This window comes from Lutra lutra, chromosome 11 (genome assembly GCF_902655055.1).
Source record: "Lutra lutra chromosome 11, mLutLut1.2, whole genome shotgun sequence".
NCBI classification, from domain to species: Eukaryota; Metazoa; Chordata; class Mammalia; order Carnivora; family Mustelidae; genus Lutra; species Lutra lutra.
In genome coordinates, this window is record NC_062288.1 from 101,952,911 (window position 1) to 101,967,381 (window position 14,471).

Consider the following 14,471-nt stretch of genomic DNA (forward strand, 5'->3'; position numbering starts at 1 on the left):
CTCTAAATGCCATCACCGGGATAACTCCTGGGACTCAGAGGGACCGCAAGGTCTCCTAGTGGTTTGTCAGTGGGCCCTGGGGGGTTGGGGGGAGGACCCCAGAGAACTGCTCTAGGAAACAGCCTGCTTGCCGGCTCCTGCCCACGATCATCTCCAAACCGCTAAATAACGTCTCCCTGCTTCGTTGCGTTACAGAACTTTCGGCAGAGGTATGCGGCCCAGTGACTGTCTTCAAACACACTAAATCAGGTCAAGCCTAAGCTAGAAAGCGCTTGTAATGAGATGAGAGAAGAGAGAGATTCTAGAATTCTAGAGACAAAACTGGCAGACCTTGGGAACTAAATGTGGAAAGTGAGCATGAGATACAGAAAGAGGTCATTCCCCCTGGTTGGCCCTACTGTGTGCCAGGCACTGCACAGACACAGTAGCATTCATGGGACACAGCCCTCATTAGCCCCATTTTATGGATGAGAAGTTGAGTTTCAGAGAGGTGAAGTGACTTGCCAAGGGTCACATAGCTAATAAGGGAGGAGGTCAAGACACTGCCCAGTAACATAAAACCTTTTTTTTTTTTTTTTTCTGTTTAAGCAGCATAACCTAGGCTCGAAATGAAACCTTAAACAAAAACCCAGTACATGAAACAGATCTGCTCTCCTGAGGCGCCTGGCTGGTTCAGTTGAAAGAGTGCAGGACTCTGATTTAGGGGTCAAGAGTTTGAGCCCCACATTGAGCACAGAGATCACTTAAATCAATAATAAATACACTTAAAAAAAAAAAAAAAGACCCAGGTCTGCTCTGGTTAGAAAGGAATAAAGGGAAAGGTAAAACTGTGGAGACAGTAAGAAAATCAGTGGTTGTGGCGGTAGAGGGAGGGAAGGATTAGGAGGAGGAGCACAGAGAATTTTTAAGGTAGAGAAATAGCTGTTTATGATACCGTAGTGGTGGCTACCTATCACTGTAAATTTGTCAAACCCACAGAATGTCCGCCACCAAGAGGGGACCCCAATGCTGGCTATGGGCTCTAAGTAATGAGGGTGTGTCTGTGGAGGTTCACCGTTTGTAACAATGTCCGGCTCTAGAGGAGGATGTTGATGGCGGGAGGACGTGCGCGTGTGGGGGCAGAAGGAAAGGGGGACTCTCTGAACCTTCCTTTCAATTTTGCTGTGAACATAAAACTGCTCTAAAAATAAAGTCTATGTAAATTTTATTATTTTTTTTAAGAGGGGGAGAGAGGCAGAAGGAGGGAGAGAGAGAGAATATTAAGCAGGCTCCATGCCCAGCATGGAGCCCAACACGGGGCTCGATCTCACAACCCTGAGATCGTGACCTGAGCCGAAATGGAGAGTCAGGTGCTTAACTGACTGAGCCACCCAGAGGCCCACCCTCCCCTCCCCCGGAAATTTTATTTTGAAAAGGATGAGTGGCCTCAAGTCTCTCCCCGACCCCATTTCACTCCTCCCTTTAGAAGTCCCTGATGCCACCAAGGATCCTTCAAGGGTATGGGCCATATAAAGGCCATCATCCCCATCACAAGAGGCAACGCCTTTTGTGAAGATCCCAAAAGCAGCCTTGTGCAGTCCACACCAGATGTTTGGTATAGCTATTTCTTCTAACCATTTTGAATTCTGTTTCTAGGTCTCCTCCCCCAGAGGGACAGCAGGAATCTATCTCCCAGAGGGTGATCCTTCCAGGTGTTAACCTCTCAGGTCATAAGAAGTTCACATAACTATAATGTGTTTGCCCCAGTGCTGTGGACTCTGGGGGTCTCCTCAGGCCCAGACAGCAGCTCAGGGCAGCCACTCTGTGGGAAAAGAAAAAGTGTCTAGAGACAGACAGGGCCAGGACAGCTCGGAGACCCAGAGCTACTACCCTTCTACAGCTCAGAAAGGAGAAAGAAAGAGAAAGTTACAAGATGCTTCCTGGCTGTATCTCCCTAGGTCACAGGCATTTTTTATTTTAACTTCTAAAATTCCTACTTATTTCCTTGTCTCAGCAGGCAACACAATGTGGGACCCCAGGAGGCATTTAACAAAGGTGTACTGAGTAAAGAATTGTGAGGCCTTTACAGAGACTCCCTCCTCATGAGCTAGGGACTCACTGAACATGGTATAACTGTTACAATAAATGATTCAAAAGCAAGGAGAAAGGAACTGTCTCCTCCAACCTCCCAAGCTATGACGCAGTGGTGAGTAAGTTTCTCATGGGCGACAATGGATTGAAGAAGCTCTCCTTACCTTTAGAACCCTAAGAACCCTTTAGTACCCTTCATTAGCCCTTCTGGATCCCAGAGTAGCATTTGCTATCCTAAGCAATAATGTTTCCTCCAACCTAATCTTTTGTTTTTTAAGATTTTATTTATTTATTTGACAGAGAGAGATCACAAATAGGCAGAGAGGCAGGTGGCGGGGGTGGGGGGGCAGGGAACAGACTCTCCGCTGAGCAGGGAGCCCAAAGTGGGGCTCGATCCCAGGACCCTGAGATCATGACCTGAGTCAAAGGCAGTTGCTTAACCCACTGAGCCACCCAGGCACCCCAGCCTCCCACCTAATCTTATTCATTGATACTACCAGCAGGATGCAATGGCTCAGAACATCTCGAAGAACTGTCCCTCAGTCACTAACATTTGGCTTTGAGTTGAGTTATAGCCCCTCAATGTGTGTGACTAACAATGCAGCAGAACAGATGCCATTCCAATGTCTGGTCAAGGCCTTATTAGCTCAGCAGTTTTACTTTCCGCTTCTTTGGAATGGTCATCCTGGAGCCACCACCAGGCTGTGAGGAACCCACACTACATGGAGAGGCCATGTGCTGGTGTTCCAGCTCACAGCCCCACCGGAGTCCCCAACCAAACTCAGCATCAGCTGTGCTCATGAGGGTGCACCATCTTGGAGATCCAACCCAGCCGAGCCTGTAGATGACTCCAGTCCCAGCCACCATCTGAGATTCCTGAGAGAGAAGGACCCAACAGGGCCCCGTAAACCCATAGAAATATGAAGGGTACGTTCATTTCCTAGGGCTTCCCTACTACAAACTGGGTGGCTTAAAACAATAGAAAGTCATTCTCTCATAGTTCTAGATGCTACAAGTCTGAAATCAAGGCGTAAGCAGGGAGGTGCTCCCTCTGAAGCCTCTAGGGGAGGGTCCTTCCTTGCCCCTTCCAGCTTCTGGTAGTTCCAGGTGTTCTTTGGCTCAATGGCAACATAATTCCAATCTCTGCCTCCAGTGTCACACGGCCTCCTTCACTGATATCTCTGGCCAATTTCCCCCCTCTTGTGCGGACACCAGTTATACCGGATTTGGACCCACCCTAAAAACCTCATCTTAACTTGATATATCAGCAAAGATCTTATTTTCAAATAAGGTCACATTTACAACTACCGAGGGTTAGAACTTCAGCATCTATTCTGGGAGTGGGGGACAGCCACAATTTAACCCACAACCCTTGTACACAAGGGACAGAAGCTGGCCATCTAAGGGACACCAGCCTATGATTAAAAAGTGGATTTGCAGGGGCACCTGGGTGGCTCAGTGGGTTAAGCCTCTGCCTTCGGCTCAGGTCATGATCTTAGGGTATTGGGATCGAGCCCCGCTTCAGGCTTTCTGCTCAGCAGGGAGCCTGCTTCCCTCTCTCTCTGCCTGCTTCTCTGCCTACTTATGATCTCTGTCAAATAAATAAATAAAATCATTTTTTTTAAAGTGGATATGCAGATCATTGAAATGTAATTGACATTTTGACTTGGTTTTAGTATAGAATTTTGTTATGTCTCTCTTATGGTGTATTCCTCATTAATCTCTATGTACTTTTACAAAAGTCAAGTCATTCTAAGCCTATTCTATGTAACCATCAAAGGCAGAGAGTCAGAAGAATTGCCTCTGTCCCTGACTAGCTGTGTGATCTCATGCAAATCAACCAGTCTCTCTGGGCATTAAGTGCATTCATTCAACAACCATTTACTAGACTCCTACAGTATGTTGGCAGTGTAGGGGACCAAGAGTTCATACAGCCCAGTTTCTCATTTCACAGATCAGGCAGGTGAGCCACAGTGGGTTCAAGGAGTTTCCAGTCATAAGCCAGCTGTATTCTGATAGTATTCATCTGTTAAATGATGGGTTTGGGACAAATTTTCTCAAAGGCTTTTTCCAGTCATTAAACTGATTCTGATGCTAAAACTGCAAATCTATATTTTACCCATTCCGAATTAAAAAGAAATACTATGTTCGATTCAACAGATCATTTCTGAGACTCAGAAGTCGTGGCTGCCAAATTATGTCACCACAATCTCCTTGACTTTGATGCTTATGAATTACGAAGCCAGTGAATAGAAAGTTTCATCAAACCATCAAAAGCTAAAATGGTCCTTTTTTGTACCTTCAGTTTGCATGATTTTGAAGATGCTGTTTTTACTAATCCTGATGATGTCTCCATACTTTTAAAAGCCCTCAGAAAAAAAAGTAATAAAATAAAATAAAAGTCCCTAGAATACCTCACCATGGCAAAGCTGAATCACAGGGTTCATCTACCAAGAGCTCAGTCTTGCAAAGGCACTTGCCTGATTTAATAGAAAAAAAAAAAATTCGAGACTAACATTTTTTAAAAAGGTGAGTATACATCGTACATATATGATATATACACGTATCTGTACATGATACATACACATGTATACATCACATACTTGTATATCTTTTTCTTTGAAAATAGGAAGAGATCTCAAATGTTGCATGACTATGTGTTGGAACTGTTTGTTCGAGATGAGAATTGGATTCATCCTCCAATTATGCCCAGTGCCAGAGTACCAGACTTCATGATCTGCAGGAACATCTCTACAAATGAATTGCTTTTGGAAATGAAAGGCACATCATACAGAACGCAAGTTAATGGTAACACCAAGCATGCGCTCGGTTAAAAAAAAAAAAGTTTTAATAATATATCAGGAGAAAAAATCTGGGTAAGTGGGATTAAGATACACTTTTAGATGCTATGTTCTGCCAGCATTGCAAAACCTGAGAATATGAATCAGAATTAAAGAGTCATAGCATGAGGAAGTGTTTGCTACCTAGTCTGAGCACAATATCAATCATCCAGGGCTCCGAATGTTGAAAGCCTGTCAAGAGCACGCAGGGACCATTTCTTTGTTCCTGGACACTCCTGGGCTCCTTCCCCTCTGTTCCCAAACCCTTTCTAAATGCATTTTTATAGCACTTGACCCATGCAAGGTTATTAGTAGTTTATAGTTCATGTCCCTGTCCAGGCTGTGAGCATCGGTGGAGGATAAATTATGTCTTAACTGTCTTGTGGGCCCAGGGTCTCCCGGTGCCTTGGGTACAGAAGGTGATCAATGAGCCATCTTTCTCCAGTCCCTCCACTGACAGCAGCCAAGATGCTGGGGGGCGACGCAGCCGTGAAGAGGGAGCTGAAATAATGTGCGTGTGGAACTGAACAGATTTTTCCTTCCCGGCAGCGACCAGTAACTGTTAACAAAACTGCTATTCAGGCTTGGCTCCCCCCATCCATCCCTGTCCCCGCCGGCGCGGTGGCTTCTAGCCTCTGGACCGGTGTGGCGGGGGGGAACCTCCTGACTCCCGACCCGCCACCGCCCCATGGCAGCCTCAAGGGCAGCTGTCACTCCGAAGACCTGCCGCTGCCTCAGACGCACACAGAGCCGCCCTCCCACAGGTCCTCCTCCGCCACTTCCACCAGGTCCAGAGCGTGACTCAGACGGGGCAGCAACAAGGGTTCTGGAAGCGACCAACAGTTCTGGAAGCAGAGATGGTATCACACCTCGGCAGTAGGGCACCCCTGCCCTGAAGGGAGAGTCACCCCTACCCCTGGCTTGGCCCCGGCCTTGCAGGATGTCCTAGCCCAGCTGCCTCTCCCCGGGGACCCACCGAGGACAGCGGTTCTGTCCCGGGTCTGGGTCCCGGTGCCCCGGAGCGTGGGGAGCAGTGCCAGGTGCCAGGCGCTGGGCCCACCGCTCCTGCCTCGTGGGGGGAGAGGGGGGTGGGACAGGAGCCAGCGGGACGTCACTTGTGAAGGAGCAGCTGGAATTCGCCAGGTGAGACCTCTCGGGTAGTCCCTGCCAAGGCCGGAGCTGGCCGCGCTGGGGCTGCCTCGTGGGCTGAGTGGAAGCTTCTCCGCTAATCGTCTCCCTGATGCCCTTCGCCAGTGGGAGCGAGCGGGCGCCCAGCTCTGCTCTTCAGACGGCTCCAGGGGGGACAAAACGCACAGTTCCACGGGGACTTTCCTCCTTCCTCCGAGCTCCCTTTCCCGCCGCTTCATGTTTAAGGCGTGTAGCGAGGGCCCAGTGACACCGGCGGGTCCGAGCACTTGCCTGGACTTTCCACACCAGCGGCTCCTTCCATCTTCCCCGGGGAGGTCGGCCTCGCTCGGGCCTTCGCTCCTTCTCTGGCTGGAGGCGGAAAGGTTCCGGGGAGCCCAAGTCTTCCCCGCGGAGGAGGAAATGTCAGTGGTGTTGCCCGCCACAGCACCACAGAAACGAGAGGACCGGCAAGAAGGGACAGTGCTCTGAGGCTGGCAGCGACCTGGGGCCGGCCAGGCCCTGTGACAGAGGAGCGGCGCTAACCCAGGGCTGGGCGTTGGTGCCTCTGTCTCAAGCCCTTTCAGATCCCATTAGTTATACTCCATCCTCACCATAGCCTTCTGAAGAGGGTGGGATTCCCATTTCACAGATGGGAAAATGGAGGCCCAGAGCCATTAATCGCTTTCCCAGGCTCCCGAGGCGCGCCCCACCCGGCTGTCTCCAAGAGTCATGTTTTTCATGTTTTATTGGATTACATCACCGCGCTTCACCTTCCTGTGCTCCTTCTGGCCTCTTGATTATGACAAAGTCTCCCTGGTGTCAAGGAGTAGAGAACTCTGGTCATGACTGTCAGACAACCTTACTGAGTCGGAGTTCAAAGTCCGTACATTAGGGCAGTTCTTCTCCAAGTGTCGTCTGTGGGGCAGGGGGCCAAAATGTCACCCATCTGCCCAGAGGAAAATATAAAAACTAACCACCTAAAAAGTTTTACAACAGGGTTTTTCAGCCTTGGCACTGTTGGTATTTTGAGCCTGATTATTCCTTAGCATGGGGTGGGGGGGTGAGGAGGCCTGTCCTGGGCACTGCAGGGCATGTCACAGTCTCCCCCGTCTCCGCCCACCAGACACCAGGAAAACCCCCTCCCCAGCTGCGACAGCCGAAATGATCTCCAGACATTGCCAAATGTCCCCTCGGGGTCGGGGGGCAAAATCATCCCCACCCCACAGTTGAGAACCCCTTTTTAAAAGCAATTTGCCCGAGGGATTTTATGTCTTTTCAATCTAATAATAAAAATATTGGACCCTGAATTTTGTATGTCTTCCTTGTTTTTTAATTTCATTTTTCCAGTAATTCATTTTTACTGATTTTATTAAAGTATCAGTCTGGAAGGCTTGGGGGAAATAAAAAGCAAAACAAAACTGGTCTTTCCCCATCGATGGCTGGAGAAGCCCTGTCTGGGGAACAATATAACAGACACCCCTGTGAGAAGTCACTGGGAGGCGAGAGGCTCTATCCCACCAGAATCCTGGCAGTCCTCACCAGTAGCTGTGTTGTGCGGCCCAGAACAGAGCCTTTTTTTTTTTTTTTTTTTTTAAGATTTTATTTATTTGAGGGTGCCTGGGTGGCTCAGTGGGTTAAGCCGCTGCCTTCGGCTCAGGTCATGATCTCAGGATCCTGGGATCGAGTCCCTTGGCGGGCTCTCTGCTCAGCAAGAAGCCTGCTTCCCTCTCTCTCTCTGCCTGCCTCTCTACTTGTGATCTCTCTCTGTTGAATAAATAAATAAAAAATCTTAAAAAAAAAAGATTTTATTTATTTGAGAGAGAGAGAGTGAGCGAGCAAGAGAGAGCGCACAAGCAGGGGAAGAACAGAGGCCTGTGGGAGAAGCAGACCCCCTGCTGAGCAGGGAGCCCAAAGCGGGGCTCGATCTGGGGGCTCTGGGATCATGACCTGAGCCAAAGGCTGACGCTTCACAGACTGAGCCACCCAGGCACCCTGAAGAGAGTCTTTCAGTATTTAACCTTTTGTAACACATGGCAAAGACACATGGTACAAAATCGCAGAGGCACAACCCCCGCCTCCCACAGTCCAGCTCCCCTTAGGGTTACCAGCATCTCATCCTACCCCCCCACAAGATCTTCCTAGTCTGGGCAGACAGACAGCACAGACGGACACACATTCCTGTGCCCTCTTTCTCTCCCTCCCACGATAGACTTTGAAGTGGTGGCAGGTCTCTGGCCACTTCCGGCAACGCCACAGCACATGCCACCACCACCCCGCCCCGGCCCCCTCCCATGCACACAGGAAGCCATCTTGATGGACGACTCTGCAACTAGATTACTTTCAGGCTCTTGGCGACACTGGTTTTATTGTCAGTGTCATCAACTTCAGCTCTGTATGTTAATACATTTTTTTTTAAAGATTTTATTTATTTATTTATTTGACAGGCAGAGATCACAAGTAGGCAGAGAGGCAGGCAGAGAGAGGGGGAAGCAGGCTCCCTGCTGAGCAGAGAGCCCGATGCGGGGCTCGATCCCAGGACCCTGAGATCATGACCTGAGCCACCCAGGCGCCCCTACATCTTTTTCTGATTGCATAAGAAACATGTGCTTATTATAAAATCGAGTATCATAGCAATCTATCACTCTAAACATAAAAATACCTATAATCTCACTCTGCCCTACTCGTCATCATGACCACTGTGAAGTGGTTAATCTTCCAGCATTTTGTGTGTGTGTGTGTGTGTGTGTGTGTGTGTGTAGTCACATACACACACACATACAAACATACACACATTTATCATACACACACACATACAAACATATACACATTTATGGTTACACACACACACACACACACACACATATATTTAAACAAATGGAATCATACTGTGTATCCTGTTTTATAATAAATTGTCCTTAGATGTTAAAGATTACATAGGAAATGCCAGACAAAGTTCTGATACTATGAGAACAATTTAAAATAACCTATTTGTAAAGCAAAGAACTACTGAGAATACATCTCTCCAGATTGCAGAGATGTGAAAATTCACTGATGTGTAGCCATATGGTTGTATGTTTATTTCCTTAAAGTTTACCCAAAAGGATTGTTCTCATGCAGTATTTATTAAAATGTATGTTTTCCGTCTAACATTATTGAACAAAACAAATATTTCCTTGGACCAGCCTAACCATCTTATTAACTGTAAATTGCATTATCTGAAATGCAATCAATATTCTTCTGGTATACAATGCTCCTAACATATAATTCTAAACCACATTAGTAGAGGGAGAAGCCTGCACAAGATTTAACAGGCTTTGTCTTGTCTAGCTATTGTTCAGATGTCTTCCTCCAAACCCTGCCGACTGAACTGAGCATTCACCGAGAGCAGGGAAAATGTCATTTTTTTTTAAAAAAACAACCATGACAATCGTAGATCAAGATATGACACTTTCAGGTTTTGGATACCCAGATCAAGCATTCCTTCCGAGAACATGCTTTGAGCGAGTTTTATACTCCAAGTTCTGAGCTGGGGTCTGTGGGTGACATGAAGGTGGTTAAGGATGGGATCTCTGTCTTTGCAGAGATTTCTTAGGACATGGTTTCTCTCTTTAAGAAAGAGCATACTGTAGGGGTGCCTGGGTGGCTCAGTCGGTTGAGCGGCTCTCTTCAGCTCCAGTCATGATCCCAGGATTCTGGAATCAAGTCCTGCATCAGGCTCCTTGCTCGGCCTGCAGCCTGCTTCTCTTTCTTCCTCTGCTTGCCACTCTGGCTGCTTGTGTGTGTGCTTACTCTCTCTCTCTCTTTCTCTGACAAATAAATAAAATCTTTAGAAAAGAAAGAGCCTACTGTAAAACATTGCTTCTTGGTGATTCAAGCTCATGTACTAGATATCACGCAAGCATTTTTACTGCATTGGTGCATATTAAAACCCCCTTCTTGGGGTGCCTGGGTGGCTCAATCAGTTAAGCATCTGACTCTTGATTTTGGCTCAGGTCATGATATCAGGGTCACAGGATGGAGCCCCGCATCTGGCTCTGTGCTGGACATGGAGCCTGCTTGGGGTTCTCTCTCTTCTCTCTCACTCTGCCCCTCCCCCCACAACCCATTCTCTCTCAAAAAAAAAAAAAAAAAAACCAGAAAGCAAAAAACAAAGAAACCCCACAACCTTCTCAGTCTAAACATCTCTCACCTCATGCAGAACAAAATTTTTTAAGTTTCCTTAAACATTTCCGCTAAATGAATCCTTCCATTATAAAATCAGACGGGCTTTCCAGAAACAAAACAAAACAAAAAGCACTGTCTTGAAATGCAAGGGAAGTGTCGTTTAAAAAGCCAGCATCTAGGGGCACCTGGGTGGCTCAGTGGGTTAAAGCCTCTGCCTTCGGCTCGGGTCATGATCCTGGGGTCCTGGGATCGAGCCCCGTATCGGGCTCTCCGCAGGGAGCCTGCTTCCTCCTCCCTCTCTGCCCGCCTCTCTGTCTACTTGTGATCACTGTCTGTCAAATAAATAAATAAAATCTTAAAAAAAAAATTTTTTTAAAGCCGGCATCTAAAACATGCACATAATGAAAATGCCTCTTTAAGAGCGTAGAGCATTGAGCAAGCACTCGGTACATTTTCATTGTTGAATTAGCATATTAATGATACTAATATTGGCCATGTTTTTCAAATTCTCCTTTCTCCACTTTGTCCAAGGGCGTATCCACTTTCTTCTAAGTCTGACTCAGAACATGCCAGCACAACCATCACTGCAAAAGGAAACCTACCCAAATCTACCCAGCAACCCTGACAGTGACCTTGGGTCAGTTTCACATCTTGTCTGCCTGTAAATATTGCAGTTCCCAGAGCTTTAGGACTTGGTGAAGTTCTACTTTACCCTCAAATCTCCACATCTAGCTGCGTCTCTAAAGCAATTTTTTATAGGTTTCGCTTTAATTCACTTCAGAATTTACTTCTGTCCTATCAATGTATTCAGTAAAGAGGTAAGTGGATACTTGATTAGTTTCCTAAGACTACGGAATTGTAATATCCGAGCCTCAGTGTGCGGGGTCTGATTTCTGAAAACACAGCTTTCTCCTTCCTGACCCAGGAAACCTGCACCAACAAACACACAGCTTCTCTTGCTGGAGAGGCAGCTCCAAGGCGTCCTGACTTTTTGCTCATGGTTGTCCCCATCAAGTGATGAGAGATGTCCTAATTGCATGGTCTGGTAGTAAATCCCCCCTTACACATACAGATATACTTAAAACTGCTGGAGGGGCGTCTGGGTGGCTCAGTCGGTTAAGCGTCTGCCTTCGGCTCAGGTCATGAATCGAGCCCCATGTCGGGCTCCCTGCTCAGTGGAGAGTCTGCTTCTCCCTCGGCCCCTCACCCTCTCTCATGCTCTCTCTCTCTCAAATAAATAAATAAATAAATAATCTTCATTTAAAAAAAAGAAAGGTCACCTTTAGAGTCACCTGGGTGGCTTAGCTGGTTAAGTGTCCAACTCTTGATTTCGGCTCAGGTCATGATCTCTGGGTTGTGAGATGAACCCCGACCTGGGCCCCACGTTCAGTGCAGAGTCTGCACTGGAGATTCTCTTTCTGCCTCTCTCTTTGCCCCTCCCTTTCCCTCTCTAAATACAACAAAATAAAAAATAAAAGGTCACCTTTATAATTCACCCACACTCTATGATGTCAGCTCCCAGCGAGCAACACTGGCCTATATTCTTTCCAATTCAGGTTGGTGTCTGGTGTCCGTCTGTCTCTCTCCCCGTCTCTTCTCCCGCATCTAAGATGTCATTCCTTTCTGCATGCAGCTCCAGAGGGCAGTGGTGGCCTGCTCAAGCATTCTCTGTTTTTCTTTCTCTGCTCAAATTTTGTAGCCAAAAGCCTGTGTCCTGTGGACACATCAGAGTCGGTGAAAAAAATCCTGAGTTCTACTATTCACTAAAAAAAGAAAATCACTTAAACTGCTCTGTATAATTTGCCATAATATTCAAGTTTACAGGCTTTAGGTCATAAAGCTTCCTTTAGCAAGAGATGTCCATGGAAATCCTGAGCCACTCAGCTAAAACCATCGTCAGAATGGTGTTAGAATCGTCAGAATCGGTCAGAAAGCCGACCTCACACACAGGTGCGCATGCACACACACACACAAACACAGTCACTCAACTTATGAGGCGTCAAGCCTACAGAATTTCAAATGACGTCAGCCACACCCACTACAATTTTATGGGCTTGGCGAAATCTGGAGAAGACGAGCCCAACGTGTTTTAACAGTAGCCAGGAGTTTGGCACCACAATTTCCTGCAAGGATATCACCCCACCAGTAAATTCTCCTCTGTAATTGTCTGGGATTAGTCTCCCAGCAGATACTAGATCCTCCTTCCAGAACTTTCCTAGTGCACTATCAGTTACCAACATCTACATATGATGATTTTTTTTTAAAAGAAGAGAGACAGGAAATGAATCGTCATAAGGTTGGTTTGGTGGGGAAGAAAGATGGGTGCTTGAGTTCTAGCTTCGGCATATTACCATGGCTTGGGAAAAGATATGTTGCAGTCCTAACCCCCATTACGTATCTGGAACTAGGCTTTTTGCAGATGTGATTTGTTAAGATGAGGTCATACTGGAGTAGAGTGTGCCCTTCATCCAATACGACTAATGTCCTTACAAGAAGAGGGAAGACACAATGTGATGACAGACACACAAGAAAATGTCATGTGATGACTGGAGGAGGCAAGATTGGAGGATATGACTGCCAGGCAAGGGACACCAGGGGTTTCCAGCCACAGCAGAAATAGGAAGAGGCAAAGAAGGATTCTACCCAGAGTCTCAAAGAGAACTTGACCCTTGTGACACCCTCATTTTAGACGTCCAGCCTCCAGAACTGTCAGACTATCAAGTTCTGGGGTTCTCGGTGCCCAGCGGATGGTACTTGGTTCAAACAGCCCAAGGAGGCCAATCCACGTGTAGAAGGCAGGTGACATTGGATGAGAATCCTCATCTTGCCAAGAGATTTTGTCACCGTACAAAACAGGCTGTGAGGCAGGTACCACAGGACTGTGAGGAGCCCTTTGTGCAAAATAACCATAAAACTCTGGTTATAGTTGTGTCATTCGATTCTTTTCTAAAAGTAGCTCAAAAAGAGCGGGGTGGTGATCCCCTGGCCTTCAGCATTTGGGGTTTCACCCTCGGGACAAGTTCGGTCACACTCTGAGAACAGCAACAAGCCAAGAGCACCAATCCCTCACATGGATGTGGAAAGATCCCAGCCTGGGAGAGGGTCCAGCCACCTGGCTCGCGGTGTGTCCTGGACACAGCTAAGTGTCCCAGCTACATCCTCAGGAAGAAATTCTGAAACCAGCACTTATTTTACTCCTCAAAATGGCAGACGACATGACAAGTTGTATTCAGGACAACAAAAAAAGCCAGTCTGTCTGTGGTGCCCTGAAATTGAGTTGACCTTTACTATTTTCTCAAAGGTCTAGGAATCTGTTTCCACCAGCTGTGTTGGCCTTGAGATTTTTGCTTCCATCTTTCTTTGGTTGTTTTAAATTTCACAAGTGATTTGAAAATATATTCTCCATTTAAAAGATTCAAATGATGGAGCACCGGGGCGGCTCAGTCATTCTGTGTCTGCCTTTGGTTCATGTCTTGGTCCTGGGGTCCTGGGATTGAGCCCCACATCAGGCTCCCTGCTCAGTGAGCCTGCTTCTCCCTCTCCCTCTTCCTGCCACCCCACCCCCACCGCTTGTGCTCTCTTTCTGTCTAATAAATAAAAATAAAATCTTTGAAAAGAAAAGAAAAGATTCTTGAGGCACCTGGGTGGCTCAGTGGGTTAAGCCTCTGCCTTCTGCTCAGGTCATGATCTCAGGGTCCTGGGATCAAGCCCCACATCAGGCTCTCTGCTCAGTGGGGAGCCTGCTTTCCCCCCTCTCTGCCTGCCTCTCTACTTGTGATCTCTGTCTGTCAAATAAATAAATAAAATCTTAAAAAAGAAAAGATTCAAATTATACTGGAGTATGTAGGGGAAAAGGGGGAAATCCCGTCCCCTTACCCCATTCCCACCTTCCTCCTTAAAGGTGGCCACTGTTAGCAGCAGGTCTGGCCTGTTGAGCACTTCTCCTGTGCGTTTGCACACACACACATGGCCATAAGCACTCAGAGAGCTAAGATGTCACATCTTACACCTCCAAAGGCCTATAGGTTGTCCTTTCCCACAGACACAGCCTACACATTCAACCTGAACTTTATCACAGTGTAACATTTCACACTGTGCCCTTAGAATGTTGAGCTGTCACGATTTAGGTCGGGGATGCAATAGAAACTATTTGTAAATACCCTTTAAAAGCAATTTTCATTTAACTTGGGGACAGTGTCATCACACAACTATGTACAATATAATGCAGGTCGTAGGACAACTGGAAACAGATTGTGAAGAAAAGGTGAG